At 44.8% G+C, this 14408-nt stretch overlaps 1 protein-coding gene across 1 annotated transcript in view; it reads left to right on the top strand.

Annotated features, from left to right (window-relative positions):
• LOC144509919 (arf-GAP with coiled-coil, ANK repeat and PH domain-containing protein 3-like) overlaps window positions 1-14408 on the top strand; it is a 361954-nt gene that overhangs the window by 144428 nt on the left and 203118 nt on the right. The gene's annotated exons all lie outside the window — the stretch shown is intronic.

The raw sequence follows: 14408 nt of genomic DNA, 5'->3' as shown, positions 1-14408 counted from the left end.
ACCATTGAGGTACTTCTGGTAGGATAATAAATAGTCTTGCTGAACATGGCCATTGGCATAATAGGATCCTCAAAAGGATATTTTTGTAGAGAATTGCTGATCGGAAACAACTGCAAGCCCACCACACTTTTTGCAGCATTTTCTAGATCTTCTTGAACAGTGACGACACTGAGGCACTGGAGGTGACATAAGGTGGGAGCACACGCAAACAGTGCAAATGATCACTATTCTGAATTTAAATTCAAAGGGCGACATGGTGGCACAGTGGTTAGCACTGCTGCCTCACAGCACCAGGGATTGGGGTTCAATTTCCGACTAGGGTCACTCTCTGTGAGGAGTCTGCACGTTCTCCCTGTGTCTCCCGGGTGCTCCGGTTTCCTCCCACAGTCTGAAAGGCATGATGGCACTGGCTATGCTAAATTCTCCCTCGGTGTTACCTGAACAGGCGCCGGAGCGTGGCGACTAGGGGATTTTCACAGTAACTTCATTGCAGTGTTAATGTAAACCTACTTGTGACACTATAAATAAACTTTACGTTAGACTGCAGTGTGAAGGGACATTAGTGTGGAACAGTGGATATTAAAGGCATTGAAAGTCCTTCAGTGAACTAAATGAAGAGAATGGTTGTGGAGTTGCGCTGCTTGGTCGCATGGTAACTAGACTGGCCAACATGGAACTGAGCCACTCCTACCCGAAAATGTCCATGTTTAATGTTTTGGCAGTGCTGAGATGGCTGCTTTCAGCCAGAACTGTGCCTGGTCAAGCTGCAGTTGTTGGCCTCAGCATTCTTCCGCCAGGAAAGGAGAAAATGCATTCAACAATTCCCCCCCTCCTAATAATAATCCAATGATTCCAATTGGAAAATATGGACGTGGGTGAGGACAAGATTGGGGCTGTGATGCTTGCTATGATGGAATAGTCTGAGAACACACTCTCTAGTGCCGATGAAGCTTTACCCCAATGTCAGTCAGTGCCTTTGGGGCAAGAGGGGTAAAAATATCAGAGGGAGAGAGGAATTTCAGCTCCCAGAATCCTTACAGCAGAAGTAGATAAATTAAAATTAATGTCATGATCCCGATGAATAAAATGCAATGTAAGAATGCAATTGTGTAATGTAGAAAACATCAATTTTAAAAGGATGATCAATGATTCCAAGCCCAAGGACACATGACAAGTTCTATGAAATTCAAGGTCTTGCCACTTTCCTATTGCAGATGTTTCTATCCAAATCTGATGGGATTCCAGTTTGTGATCACACCAACACCACTGGATGGTCTTTCAGTTCATTATTTTGAGGCTGTGCCAATGTTCCTCTGCGCTGTCCTGTACCAACACCAGATTAATGCTTTACTGTTGTTGGTGCACCTTCCCTAACTCTTTGATCCAGATGTTATTTTGTGGCTGTTTTACTGAAAGGTCTTGTGACCCAGTGGGTAGTGTCCCCTGCCTCTGACTCAGAAGCTCCAGGTTCGGGTCCCACCTCAGCACTTGATGACTGAGAAAGGTGCATTCAAAATGCAGACAAGTATGGCAACTCAAGCCGACGGCAGGCAGCAAGAAGAGATGCCTGGTCAGCCATGATGGTAAGGAGCCTCACTACCCATAATGCCAATACTATAGGTCCAGACTGCAACATGCATGGAGAAGTGCATGTTGCCACAGCAACACAGGCTCCCTCAGTGAACTATAGTCACCAGCATCGCTTGCCGTGTTGGTTTCTTGCTCATTCCTACACTATGAAAATGTATGTTCTCTCGTTACCCAACAGCAACCGGTAGGAATCAGATTGCTGCTTAACCTTCTCTATTTTAATGAAAAGCATCCCAGTACTTCCAGTCCCCCTTTCTGATTAGAGAGTGGTTGTAGTATCATAGAATGGTTACAGTTCAGAAGGAGGCCATCTTACTCATCATGTATCTGCCAGCTCTCTGCAAGAGGAATTTAGCCCCTGCTCCCCTGTCGTCCCCCAAACTCCTGCCAGTTTTTTTCCTTTTAGATTCCCTTTTGAAAGCCATGTTTGAATCTGCTCCCACCACACTCTCAGATCGTAACCACAAAAAAGGTTTTCCTTGTGACACCTTTGGTTCTTTTGTCAATCACTTTAACTCTCTGGTTCTCAATCCCTCCAGCAAGAGGAACACTTTCCCTCCACCTGCTAGATCCCTTACGATTGCAAGCGCCTCCATCAGATTTCCCTTCAATCATCGCTCCTATTTGAGAACAATTCTCTCATCCCTGGTATCATCTTAATAAATCTTGTACTTTCTCTGAGATGGGGAGGCGACGGCCTAGTGGTATTATCGCTAGACTGTTATCATTAGACTACTAATCAAGAAACTCAGCTAATGTTCTGGAGACCCAGGTTCAAATCCCGCCACAGCCGATGGTGGAATTTGAATTCAATAAAAAATATCAGGAATTAAGAATCTACTGATGACCATGAAACCATTGTCGATTGTCGGAAAAACCCATCTGGTTCGCTAATGTCCTTTAGGGAAGGAAATCTGCCGTCCTTACCTGGTCTGGCCTATATGCGACTCCAGAGCCACAGCAATGTGGTTGACTCTCAACTGCCCTCCAAGGGCAACTAGGGATGGACAATAAATGCTGGCCCAGCCAGTGACGCCAGTGTCCCACGAATGAATTTTTAAGAATGTATCCAGAGTGACTCAGAAATCCACCAGCAATAACTGTTAAGGGCTGATCTATTTTGAGGCATGACTATTTCAGAGTCAAATCAGTGAAATATGAAGTAAGACTTGCAAAGCATCAACCATTTGCCTTGTAATCAAACCACCTTTCAAAAGGCAAAGTCAATTGTAACTAAATATTTATGATTAGGCCTAGGAAATGCATGGGACTGCTCTGCCCCCATAAATGCAGGAAGTGTCCTCTGGTGACCCTGGCTTTTGGCTCAGCCAAAGCATCCTGGGTCGGCGGAAGGTGACTATATTTAAACACAGCTAGTGGATTCTCATCTTACTATGGGCACATCTCAGTTGGAAAGGTTACTGAATTTATTATGAAAACAGGGATGAGGGGCCTCAGTTCTCAAGAGTTTGAAGGAATTGCAACCCTTTCAGTTAAAATACGGAAGCTTAAAGGGGCAATCTGACTGACGTGTTCAAAATCAGGAGAGGTTTTGACACAATAAGGAGAGGGGCACTATTTCTATTGATTGGTAATAGATAACTAGGGGGCATACATTCAAGGCCATCCACAAAGAACAAAAGGGAAAGAAAGGGAAGTCTTTTTAATACGCAGGATTGTTAGGATGTGAACTTTGTGAGGTCCTTTCGAGAGGTGAGTACCCTTTTGTAGAGGTACGGTAGCGCAAGCAGAATCTGTAGTTGCTTTTAAAAGGAAAAGGAATAGACATTTGAAAATTAAACTTGAAAAAGGCATGGAAAAAGGGCCGATGGAGAATGATACAAAATAGAATACTCTTACAGAGAGTCTGAACATGTGAGAGGCCAAATAACCTCTTGTTAAATTCTCTGCTTATTTTCTAGAAGTGTAAGAAACAAGTCCATAAACTTTCATTAGATTAGGAAAAAAGAAATTGTCAGCAATACTTGAAGAGTCCAGTCTTGTTAACAAATAAAGGAATCCGATATTTAGGCCTGAATTCTCACTCCCAGAGTCAGGACATTTCCCAGCTCTACAATTGGGCAGCGGTTCAGGCGAGCCATTCAAAACGTTGTAGACATCGGTGGGACTGGAAGATCCCGCCAGCAACTAATGATGAGCTGCCTCCACTGCCAGAAAATTCAATTATTATATTTACATTTCTTCAACTACATAAAGCCTTCTAAGAACAAATATATCATTCATGTGCATAATCCCTTATAAAAACAAGTATTTGAATTCGTAGTTCCACTTCAAAGAGCCTATGACCACTTGGAGCTATCAATCAAACTGATTGACGGGCACCTACTGTGATAATGAGAGGTTGTGAAATCTTACGCTGCACTAATTCACTCATGGTAGTCTTTGAATCTATGTCAACAGAGTGAAGTACCTTTTTTTTTTAAACACTCCAGACATTTTTCCCCCTAAGCTTTAAAGAGCAGGAGTTTTAAATGCCTTTACAGCTTGACAGTTTCCTTTGACAGATCATTTTGACACTTTTGATAGTTCCAATGCGCGTGACAGTTAATAAGTTTATGCAGTCTTTACGCATATTCATGTCTACTTTTAACACTCCCAAGGGACTCCTAACATGCCCAAAGCTGTTCCGGGACCTTATCCAAAGCGCTACCGTACCTCTACAAAAGGGTACTCGCCTCTCGAAAGGACCCCACAAAGTTCAGAACTGCTCCGACCAGGTCGACCTGCACATGTCGTATTTCACACAACTGGGTCAGCAAAATTAGAAATGTGAAGAGGCAACTGCTGATTTATATGGGAAGTTGCTTCCATGAAATGTGCCTGCATGAAATGCAACCTGCCCCCATTCCCACCCCCACAAAAATGATAGGTTACGTGTGCTAGGGCAAGACTTCCAATTATCAGCCTCTTCTGGCACTTTGAAGAAACAGCGAGGTTCTTCATCATTGTGAATATACAGTCCTTAGTATTTGCATCAATATTTGTTTCTTTCAGGTTTATCAAGAGGAAACTACAGCATCCTGAAGCCATTTCAAATTGTATAAACACCTAATTCATTTCTCTAACCCAGCTGCACTCTGAATTAGAAGGGACTCTTTTCTCATCCCCAGTTCATTTCGCCTTCTAATCCATGTATTTGGAGAGTTGAAATTTACAAACTGTGCTGTCCAGCAAAACTTGAAGTTGGTTAAAGGTTCCTGCACTGCCTGGATTTCAGGCAGACAAATCCAAGTTGGCGCCTTTACTCGTTGCTACTGTTTGCAGTGTGCGCAACTGAAACGTCAAACCACTTGCGATTCCAGATTCACTCTCTGCATCAGTTTTTTGAATCTGAACTCGTAGCAGATGCACTGTGAAATCCTGCTGTACAAACATAATACTGAAATCGCTGAGGACCTCTCAGCCAAATTGCATTCCAGTTAAACAGCATTAATCTTGTTTAAAATAGTGACTGTTTCTTACCACAGGACAAGCAAGAGGATTGTCTAGATTGAGTCATTCTGCCCTTTCATAGTTGATGCACTGTGAGGCTTCACTTCTGGGGTCTGTGTATTGCTCATGTAAACAGGATATGAAATATAAATCTGGCATTTTGTGGATATAATCCAGTCGATTGCAGGCACTGTTATTTCCCCGAGTACCTAATACTTGAAAAGGCAAAGTGCTATGGTACTAAGAAGACAAAGAGTGTTTATTTTATTTATTTGGAGTACAGGATAGGAAACAAATTCGCTTCTTGGCTTTTCTCTGCTGCGGTTAGATAAATGCAAGCCGTCGACAAGAATTACACTAACACTGGCTGCTAACTGGACTAAATCCAGATAAGAGGGTCGCAGAATATTAAACTATCTTGTAGTCTCGAGTTTTCACAAAGATTTCTGTTTGAGAACAAAATTTAAGAAAGTCTTTATACTGCTTGCATCACCAAAATTAAACTGAGAAGCGTCTGTGTGAATAATCGATACATGCCAATACTGCTCTTGCTGCAGCTCTGTTGCTTTCTTGAATACTCTGTAAAAGGACAGAACTGTGCCTGTTGTGGAGAGTTGTTTAGTCTATGGACTGCAGGGACGTTAATAGGATACACAAAGAGTCAAGGGCAGTCCTACCCACGCCATCAAAGGTAATTAAAGTTAACAGACTTGGAGAAACTGCAGATGCGGCTCCCAGGAGACGTCCCAGATGTTTAGGCTGGAACCGTGAAGCCATCCTGGATGAAGAGGGAGGTTTTCGAACAGAAGATCATTGAATTGGCACCAGCACTGCAAGGCATCACCCTCAGCATCAAGCTTCCCTTTGCTGTCAGAACTACAAACTGATCAGTGGCCTGGTGTCAATCTCTGATGCCTCTCCTCTTCCCGACATTAAGTAGATGGGGAGTTTCTAATTTTAATCCAACTGATATTGAAATGTCAGCAGCACGCTTCACTCAAGTAGCCACAATAAATAGAGTGATTTGCACATGAGGGAAATTAACTGTTTGAGATTTGACCCCCTCTCCACCCTGATTACTCGATGAGTTCATGCACCTGATGGAGGCTGTGTTTGTTCTTTTCCCACCCTCAGAAACATTGTGTTAGTGCGAACCCCAAAATTGGTCCACGCTAATACAAAAGGTGCAGTACAACTGACCCACAAAGTGGAAATGCTCCAGCATTTAAGAAACAAATTGTACCTTTCACAAATGCAGAACATCACAACACTTTACATCGAGTGATCTGCTTTTGAAGTGTAATCACTGGTGTAGTGCTTAAGCACACAGACTGATCTGTAACACTTTGCTGGTCACATGGAAAACCATATCCCATTGTATAACACATGTTACAGGGAGGAAAATGGGGCTAAGCCAGTTAGCTGAACTCCCTCAGGTCAGAGGTTGTCAGTCTGAGTTTTACTAGGAACTCGATATATAATCCAGGTTGAGACTCTAATGCAATACTAAGGGCGTACTCTACTATGAGGGTGCTGTCTGTTGATTGCTATGTTCACGTCCCATTGACTATTTTTGGTGGCACTGAAGGAAGTGAATCATCGTTTGGCGCTATTGAAAGAAGAGCAGGTAGTTCTCCCAGTGGGTGGCACAGTGGTTAGCACTGCTGCCTTACAACGCCAGGGACCCAGGTTCAATTCCGGCCTTGGGTCACTGTCTGTGTGGAGTTTACATGTTCTCCCCATGTCTGCGTGGGTTTCCTCCGGGTGCTCTGGTTTCCTCTCACAGTCCAAAGATGTGCGGGTTAGGTTGATTGGCCATGCTAAATTGCCCCTTGATGTCAGGGGGATTAGCAGGGTAAATACATGGGGTTACAGGGATAGGGCTTGAGTGGGGTTTTTGTCGGTGATAGCTTGATGGACCAAATGGCCTCCTTCTGCACTGTAGGGATTCTGCGATTCTACGAATGCCCTCACCAACATTTATCATTGAGCCAACACTACAAAAAACAGATGGCCCAGTCATTCATCTCCACACTGTATGTGGGGTTGCTAGTGCGGAATGGTTTCTATGTTTTCCTGTGCATCAACTATTAGTACTCTCCGAAAAGTAGAGTATGAAGTGCTTTGAAGTGTCTCAAATGATAACACTATATCATGAGTCAATAATTGTGATAAAGACTTGCATTTGTAAAGCGCCTTTGACAACCTCCAGATGTCCCAAAGCACTTTAGTCACAATTCATAGTTCATAAAATCTTACAGTACCGAAGGAGGCCATTCGGTCCATCGAGTCTGCACCAACCACAATCCCACCAAAGCCCCATCCCCATCCATAACCCCATGTATTTACCCTAGCTAGTCCCCCTGAAACTAAGGGGCAATTTAGCATGGCTAATCCACCTAACCTGCACATCTTTGGACAGAGGAAACAGGAGCCCCCGGAGGAAACCCACGCAGACCCGGATGTGAACCTGTTGTGGGGATCCCCCTGAGGCTGTAAAGATGATTATAGCCCCGGGGGGGAGAGAGATGTGGCCAGACACTGGCCCGCCAATGCCCCCCTGGTATAGATTGGCACAGCCAAGTTGGCATCATGGGGATAGTGCCAGGGTGGACTCCAGTAGAAGCCTCATGGGGGGGGGGGGTCATTTATTTGTGGTGGTGGAGGGGACATGAGAGCTAAGGATGCCCAACGAAGGCTGTTTGAGTGGGGGGGGGGGGCGGTTGGGAGGGGGGGAAGGGGTCTGAAGTTAGGGGGCGTGCCATCAGCGTTGATTGGTTGGGGGTGGGGGGGAAAGAGGTGCCGCTTCTGATCACGGTCGGGGGGGGAGGGAGTGGAGGGGATGACGAAGGGTCATCCAGACTCGAAAGGTTGAATCTATTCTCTCCCACAAATGCTGTCAGACCTGCTGAGATTTTCCAGCACTTTCTGCTTTTGTTGCTGGTAACTACTGCCAGCACATAACGGAAAACTACAGGGGCGTGCCTATAGATTTCCAGTCTGGGCAAGGGTCCTTTCTATCAGTGTGTAGCTGTAAACGTGCTCCCATAAGTCAGCTTCTGGCCTAATCAAACTCTTCCTGCAGTGGAAAAGTGCGAAAACAAACACCAGTTCATTAAAGAAAGCTCTCAGTGTGTCATTAAGGCATTGACATCACGGTTTAATCTTCAGAATGGTACAATAACAATGAATAGACTAACTGTCTACTGATGTATGTTGTGCAAATAGGTTTTAGTAATTAAGTCACATTTAGGATGAGCTGCACGTCGAATTGCTGTATCCGTTTGCACCAACTGCTGGATAATACCACTGCAGCCTTTCTATGGTGTTATGGCTTATCAATGCTCGTAAAATGCAACATAGATTTACAATTCACCAGAGATAGCATTCATAGAAATCATAGAAACCCTACAGTGCAGAAGGAGGCCATTCGGCCCATCGAGTCTGCACCGACCACAATCCCACCCAGGCCCTACCCCCACATATTTACCCGCTAATCCCTCTAACCTACGCACCTCAGGACTCTAAGGGGCAATTTTTAACCTGCCAATCAACCTAACCCGCACATCTTTGGACTGTGGGAGGAAACCGGAGCACCCGGAGGAAACCCACGCAGACACGAGGAGAATGTGCAAACTCCACACAGACAGTGACCCAAGCCGGGAATCGAACCCAGGTTCCTGGAGCTGTGAAGCACCAGTGCTAACCACTGTGCCACCGTGCCGCATTAACTGCAGTGAATATGGCAATCACCATTGGGTATTTGTAAGATGTCGGATTTGAGGTAATGACAACAAATTGGAGAGTTTGACCCATTTGGGATATATTTTAATATATGTTATCTTAAAAGTGACATCATGGCACTTACTTTAACCCTATAATGGCAAGGCAGAATATACTAAAGTCAAAAACATTCTGTGCTGCTGATTCCAAGTGGAGAGATTCATTCTGATTTAATTCATATTTAACAATTCATTCGTGCCTAACCTGAGTGTCTACTTTATAATACCACAGTGATAATGTTTTACAAGCACTATATTGCAGATGTTTATGTTCCTACTGTTTCACACAGAAGCTCAGTGATTGCAGTCTGCATTGACTGAGAGAGTCAACAATCTAAAGTGGTTTAAGACGCTACAGGTTTTACATTTGCTTTAACACAATAACAGCGGTTTGATGAGCCTTGGCCTCTTCTTTAACTATAGCAAGCCACATCCATGTTTGCAATAACTGTGGAAAGATTTGGAGTGGATTCTACAATCAGCTTGTTCATTGTTCCTCAGTCTTTTGCTAAATTTATTGTTTGTTGTCCACTGTTTAAATAGAAACAAATTGCTAGATTCGTCACGGCACAGTGGGTTAGCACTGCTGCCTCACAGGGACCCAGGTTTGATTCCCGGCTTGAGTCACTGTCTGTGTGGAGTTTGCACGTTCTCCCTGTGTCTGCATGGGTTTCCTCTGAGCCCTCTGGTTACCTCCCACAGTGCAAAGACATGCTGGTAAGGTGCATTGGCCATGCTAAATTCTCCCTCAGTGTACCTGAACAGGCGCCAGAGTGTGGCGACTAGGGGATTTTCGCAGTAACTTCATTGCAGTGTTAATGTAAGCCTACTTGTGACACTAATAAATAAACTTTTAATTTTAACTTTTAACTTTGATTCCTTCTGAAATTATCTTTTCACGTAAGAACTAGGAGCAGGAGTAAGCATTTCAGCCCCTTGAGCCTGCTCTGCCATTCAATATGATAATGGCACATTGCGGTAGTTTGTTAAAAAGAGTGAGCAATTTGTGGTGATGTTTCTGCTGGATGTATTGTTAAACAGACTAGTCTGCCAAGTTTACTAGCTCTGGACTTTCCCCTGAAACCTCACCATCTCTCTGACTCTCTTCCCTTCTTTCAAATCCTGCTTAAAATCTACCTCCCTAACCAAAGTTTTAGTAATCTGTCCTAACAACTCCTTAGACTAGGGCCAGAATTTCTGCGCCACCATTGTAAAATTGGCCCCAGAGGCCTAAATCCAGAAGTAATCCCACCATTTTGACAGTTGGAGGAATGTTGGGGGTGGCAGGTTGAACTTTGCACATCCACCATTCACAGTGGCAGCTACGTTTGTTGGAAGTGCAGCTGTCTTTAGCCGGATCTGATTTTAGCAAAGAAGGAGTGGGATATACAACACGTGCATACTGGACCTGATAGGTGAAGATCTAAACTTACCAAAGTTCTTCAGAGAGCTAGGATACTCTCCTGGGTTCACCCTCAGCAGAGGTCAGGTTCCCATTGGGAGAGGTCAGGTGGAATTGTTAAAAGTGGACATGAATGTGCATAAACACATTGAATCTGTCAAAGAGCACTGTCAAGGTATTTAAGCCTCCTGTCCTTTAAATAGTTTTTAAAAAACTCGGGAGTGTTGGAAAAATTGGTGCTGACTATTTCACTCTGTTCAAATAAGCCTGACGATAACCATTTGTGATCGGATTAGTGCTGCATGAGTGCTCTCACAAGCTCTCATTAACATATTTGGGTGCTTGTCAGTTCAGTTTTATTGACTGCCAGTGCTCATAAAGTCTTTGAAGTGGGACTACGAATACAAATGATAAGGGATTAAAGGAGGTTAAATGTAATGAATGGGTTTTAACAATCATAGAATCATAGAATCCCTACAGTGCAGAAGGAGGCCATTTGGCCCATCAAGCCTGCACCGACAACAATCCCACCCAGGTCTATCCCCTTAATATACATACTTACCCTGCTAGTCCCCCTGACACTAAGGAGCAATTTAGCATGGCCAATCAACCTAACCTACTGTGGGAGGAAACCGGAGCACCCGAAGGAAACCCACGCAGACACGAGAGAATGTGTAAACTCCACACAGACAAATTATCATCCTGTGGCAAAAGCCAGGGGATGTTTTACTACCTTAAAAGGCGCTATTTAAATGCAAGTCGTGGCATATCTGCGCCCTTCAGCAATTGTTGTGACTTTAAACTGCAGATCCCAATATTACGCCGGTATCCATTTTAAAGTGACACAGGTTGGCAGCACAGAGTTACAGTGAAAGTGGTGCACTGATCGGTTAATGTGCATACTTTCACACTCATCTGTTCAGGATGCTGGCACCCATTTTTTCTTAAAATGCCGACTGTTGCCAGCTCTTTATCAACATTAACAATTTAAATGCAGCCTGATCCTGTTAAAGATGGTGGCTGCCGCCCCTCCCCAGCATGAGTCATGCCCCCAGGAGAGGCAGATTGGAAATTGGAGGACAGCAAGGGGGATTTCAAGCGTGTAATCTCATCCCGGGATTCATGCAGTGATTGTGAACTGTGCGCACCTTGCTCATGTTTCATGATGTCACCTGAACCCTTTCATTAGTTTATTACCTTGCAGTTGCTCCCAGGTGGAGTGATTATGCTTAATTTGATGTTTTCAAAGGATTAATGCATGTCAGCTTTTGGCAAAATGCCCATCTGGTATGAGCCTGGTGACATTTTAAATTCTTCGTCGGAGCTGTTTGGTAGTTGTTAACATGAGTCTTTGAAACTAACCGAGACAGATCAGATCCCTCTAAAATCTACCTGTTGAGTGGTACTCTGTAGAATGGACTGCAGAGTAATTGATTCCCAAGACAGCTCAAGTAACAGCAGGTGGCTGCCTCCTTTAAGCAGCAGAACCCATGAGAAAAGGCATCATTTGCAATCTTGTACCTTTCCTCTTCGAACCAAATGTCATTGGAAGGCACGCTGCATTTTATTTTATTCATTTGTGGGACATGGGTGTCGCCGACTAGGCCAGCATTTATTGCCCATCCCTAGTTGCCCTCGAGAAGGTGGCGGTGAGCTGCCTTCTTGAATCGCTGCAGTCTACGTGCTGTGGGTTGACCCACAATGCCGTTAGGGAGGGAATTCCAGGATTTTGACCGAGCGACTGCGAAGGAACGGCGATATATTTCCAAGTCAGGATGGTGAGTGGCTTGGAGGGGAATTTGCAGGTGGTGATGTTCCCGTGTATCTACTGCCCTTGTCCTTCTAGATGGAAGTGGTTGTGAGTTTGGAAGGTGCTGCCTAAGGATCTTTAGTGAATTTTAGCAATGGTTCATCAATGAAGTTATAATTCTGAGTGTTTATATTCCTCATTCATTTCTGGTTCATTTGAACAGGATTGTTTCCCTGTCACAAATTCCAATATTTCTATCGTAAGTCATCGATTTTTATTTGTGGGGGAAATGAGGACCAGTCTTCAGGATGGGAACATGGGGAAGACGAGAGAATGGCAATCAGCATTGTTCATTCAGAGTGCTGCTGCAGACATGATGGGCAGAACGTTCCCAAGCCCCATGCCAGCAGGTTCAATGGCAGGTAGGGGAGGGGGAGAATTTGACAGGAGTCCAGAAATCGAGTTTACGCTGGGGTGAATTTCCTGCAGGATCTTCCGTTGGTACCCACCACGGTGGATGGGGAAAACCTGCTGGAGGCCGTCGTGCAACTACATCCCACTAATGGGATTTAGGTGAAGGCTTAACTGGAATCACGAAGTAGAATGACGAAGTAGAAAGGGTCGAGAGCTTCAAGTTTTTAGGTGTCCAGATCACCAACAATCTGTCCTGGTCCCCCCATGCCGACACTATAGTTAAGAAAGCCCACCAACGCCTCTACTTTCTCAGAAGATGAAGGAAATTTGGCATGTCCGCTACAACTCTCACCAACTTTTACAGATGCACCATAGAAAGCATTCTTTCTGGTTGTGTCACAGCTTCATGGCTCCTGCTCTGACCAAAACCGCAAGAAAGTATAAAGAGTCATAAACGAAGCCCAGTCCATCATGCAAGCCAGCCTCCCATCCATTGACTCTGTCTACACTTCCCGCTACCTCGGAAAAGCAGCCAACATAATTAAGGACCCCACGCACCCCAGACTTATTCTCTTCCACCTTCTTCCGTCGGGAAAAAGATACAAAAGTCTGAGATCACGTACCAACCGACTCAAGAACAGCTTCTTCCCTGCTGCTGTCAGACTTTTGAATGGACCTACCTTGCATTAAGTTGATCTTTCTCTCCACCCTAGCTATGACAGTAACACTACATTCTGCACTCTCTCGTTTCCTTCTCTATGAACGGTATGATTTGTCTGTATAGCGCGCAAGAAACAATACTTTTCACTGTATGTTAATACATGTGACAATAATAAATCAAATCTCCGACCCGTAACCGACTATCTGCAATGCCGGCAGGAAAACATGCCAGTCCAGAGCACGTGCAGACATTGGGACTTAGTTGAAGAATGCCTGTAGCTGCCTCCAGAATTAAGGGTGGAGGTTGCCAGTAAACCTGGATCCTGGAACACCACAACAGGAGGGAACATCTATCATGTGGATCTTCCAGCATCAGTATCATCAAGGAGGATATCTTCCAGCATGTTCCTGGAGGTCCATCTACCTTCATCAGATCCATCTTCTTCCTGATTTTTTCTTGTAGAATCCCTGCAGTGCAGGAGGCCATTCGGTCCATCGAGTCTGCACTGAACACAATCCCACCCAAACCCTATTCCCCCATCCCCTCATATTCACCCTGCGAACACCCCTGACACTAGGGTTAATTTAGCATGGCCAATCAACCTAACCCGCACATCTTTGGAGTGTGGGAGGAAACTCGAGCACCCGGAGGAAACCCATGGAGACACAGAGAAAAAGTGCAAACTCCACACAGACAGTGACCCGAGGCTGGAGGTCCCTGGTGCAGTTAGGCAGTAGTGCTTACCACTGTGCCACCATCCGCCCCTGTTGGTCAGTGATGTTGGCTGCCTGTTAAATATGGCACCCAGATGTGACAGCAGGACATGCACAATCAAGCCCCACCATCACCACCATGGAATAAGGCACTAAGCCCTCGATGCATAATTAATTAGGTTGGGGCCCGAATTGTCGGCCTGGTTTTCCATTGGCCTCCACAGCAGGAAACACTCCCCGTTCCCATCCCGCCACAGGACTTAGTCCCAGATGGGAGAATTCCACTCGATGGGCTGAATGGTCTTCTTCTGTGCGGTAACAATTCTGTGTTGCTTTAGGATATTCTGCTCAGAAAACTGGAAGCAAAAGATCTGCCCTCCACTCTGTAAGGCTCTTGTCCTGTAATCTCGAACTTCAATGAAGGTTTTCTGATCGGTTTACAGAAGCCCAAATAGGCATATGAAACCAGCAACGATGCTCAGAATTAATTCACTCTCCACTTACATCCCGGAAAGATTGACTCGTAGAAATAAAAAGGAGCCAAGATCAGTTGAGTTGTGATATCTTCATGTCTCTGCATGAATAGCGAAGTGGCAACTCCCACGAGGACGCCTACACCCGTTGAAATTTGACACAAAAGCCA

Source organism: Mustelus asterias, chromosome 22 (assembly GCF_964213995.1).
Source record: "Mustelus asterias chromosome 22, sMusAst1.hap1.1, whole genome shotgun sequence".
Classification (NCBI taxonomy): Eukaryota; Metazoa; Chordata; class Chondrichthyes; order Carcharhiniformes; family Triakidae; genus Mustelus; species Mustelus asterias.
The sequence above is the reverse complement of the archived record's forward strand: the minus strand, read 5'-3'. Positions and strand labels throughout refer to the sequence as shown.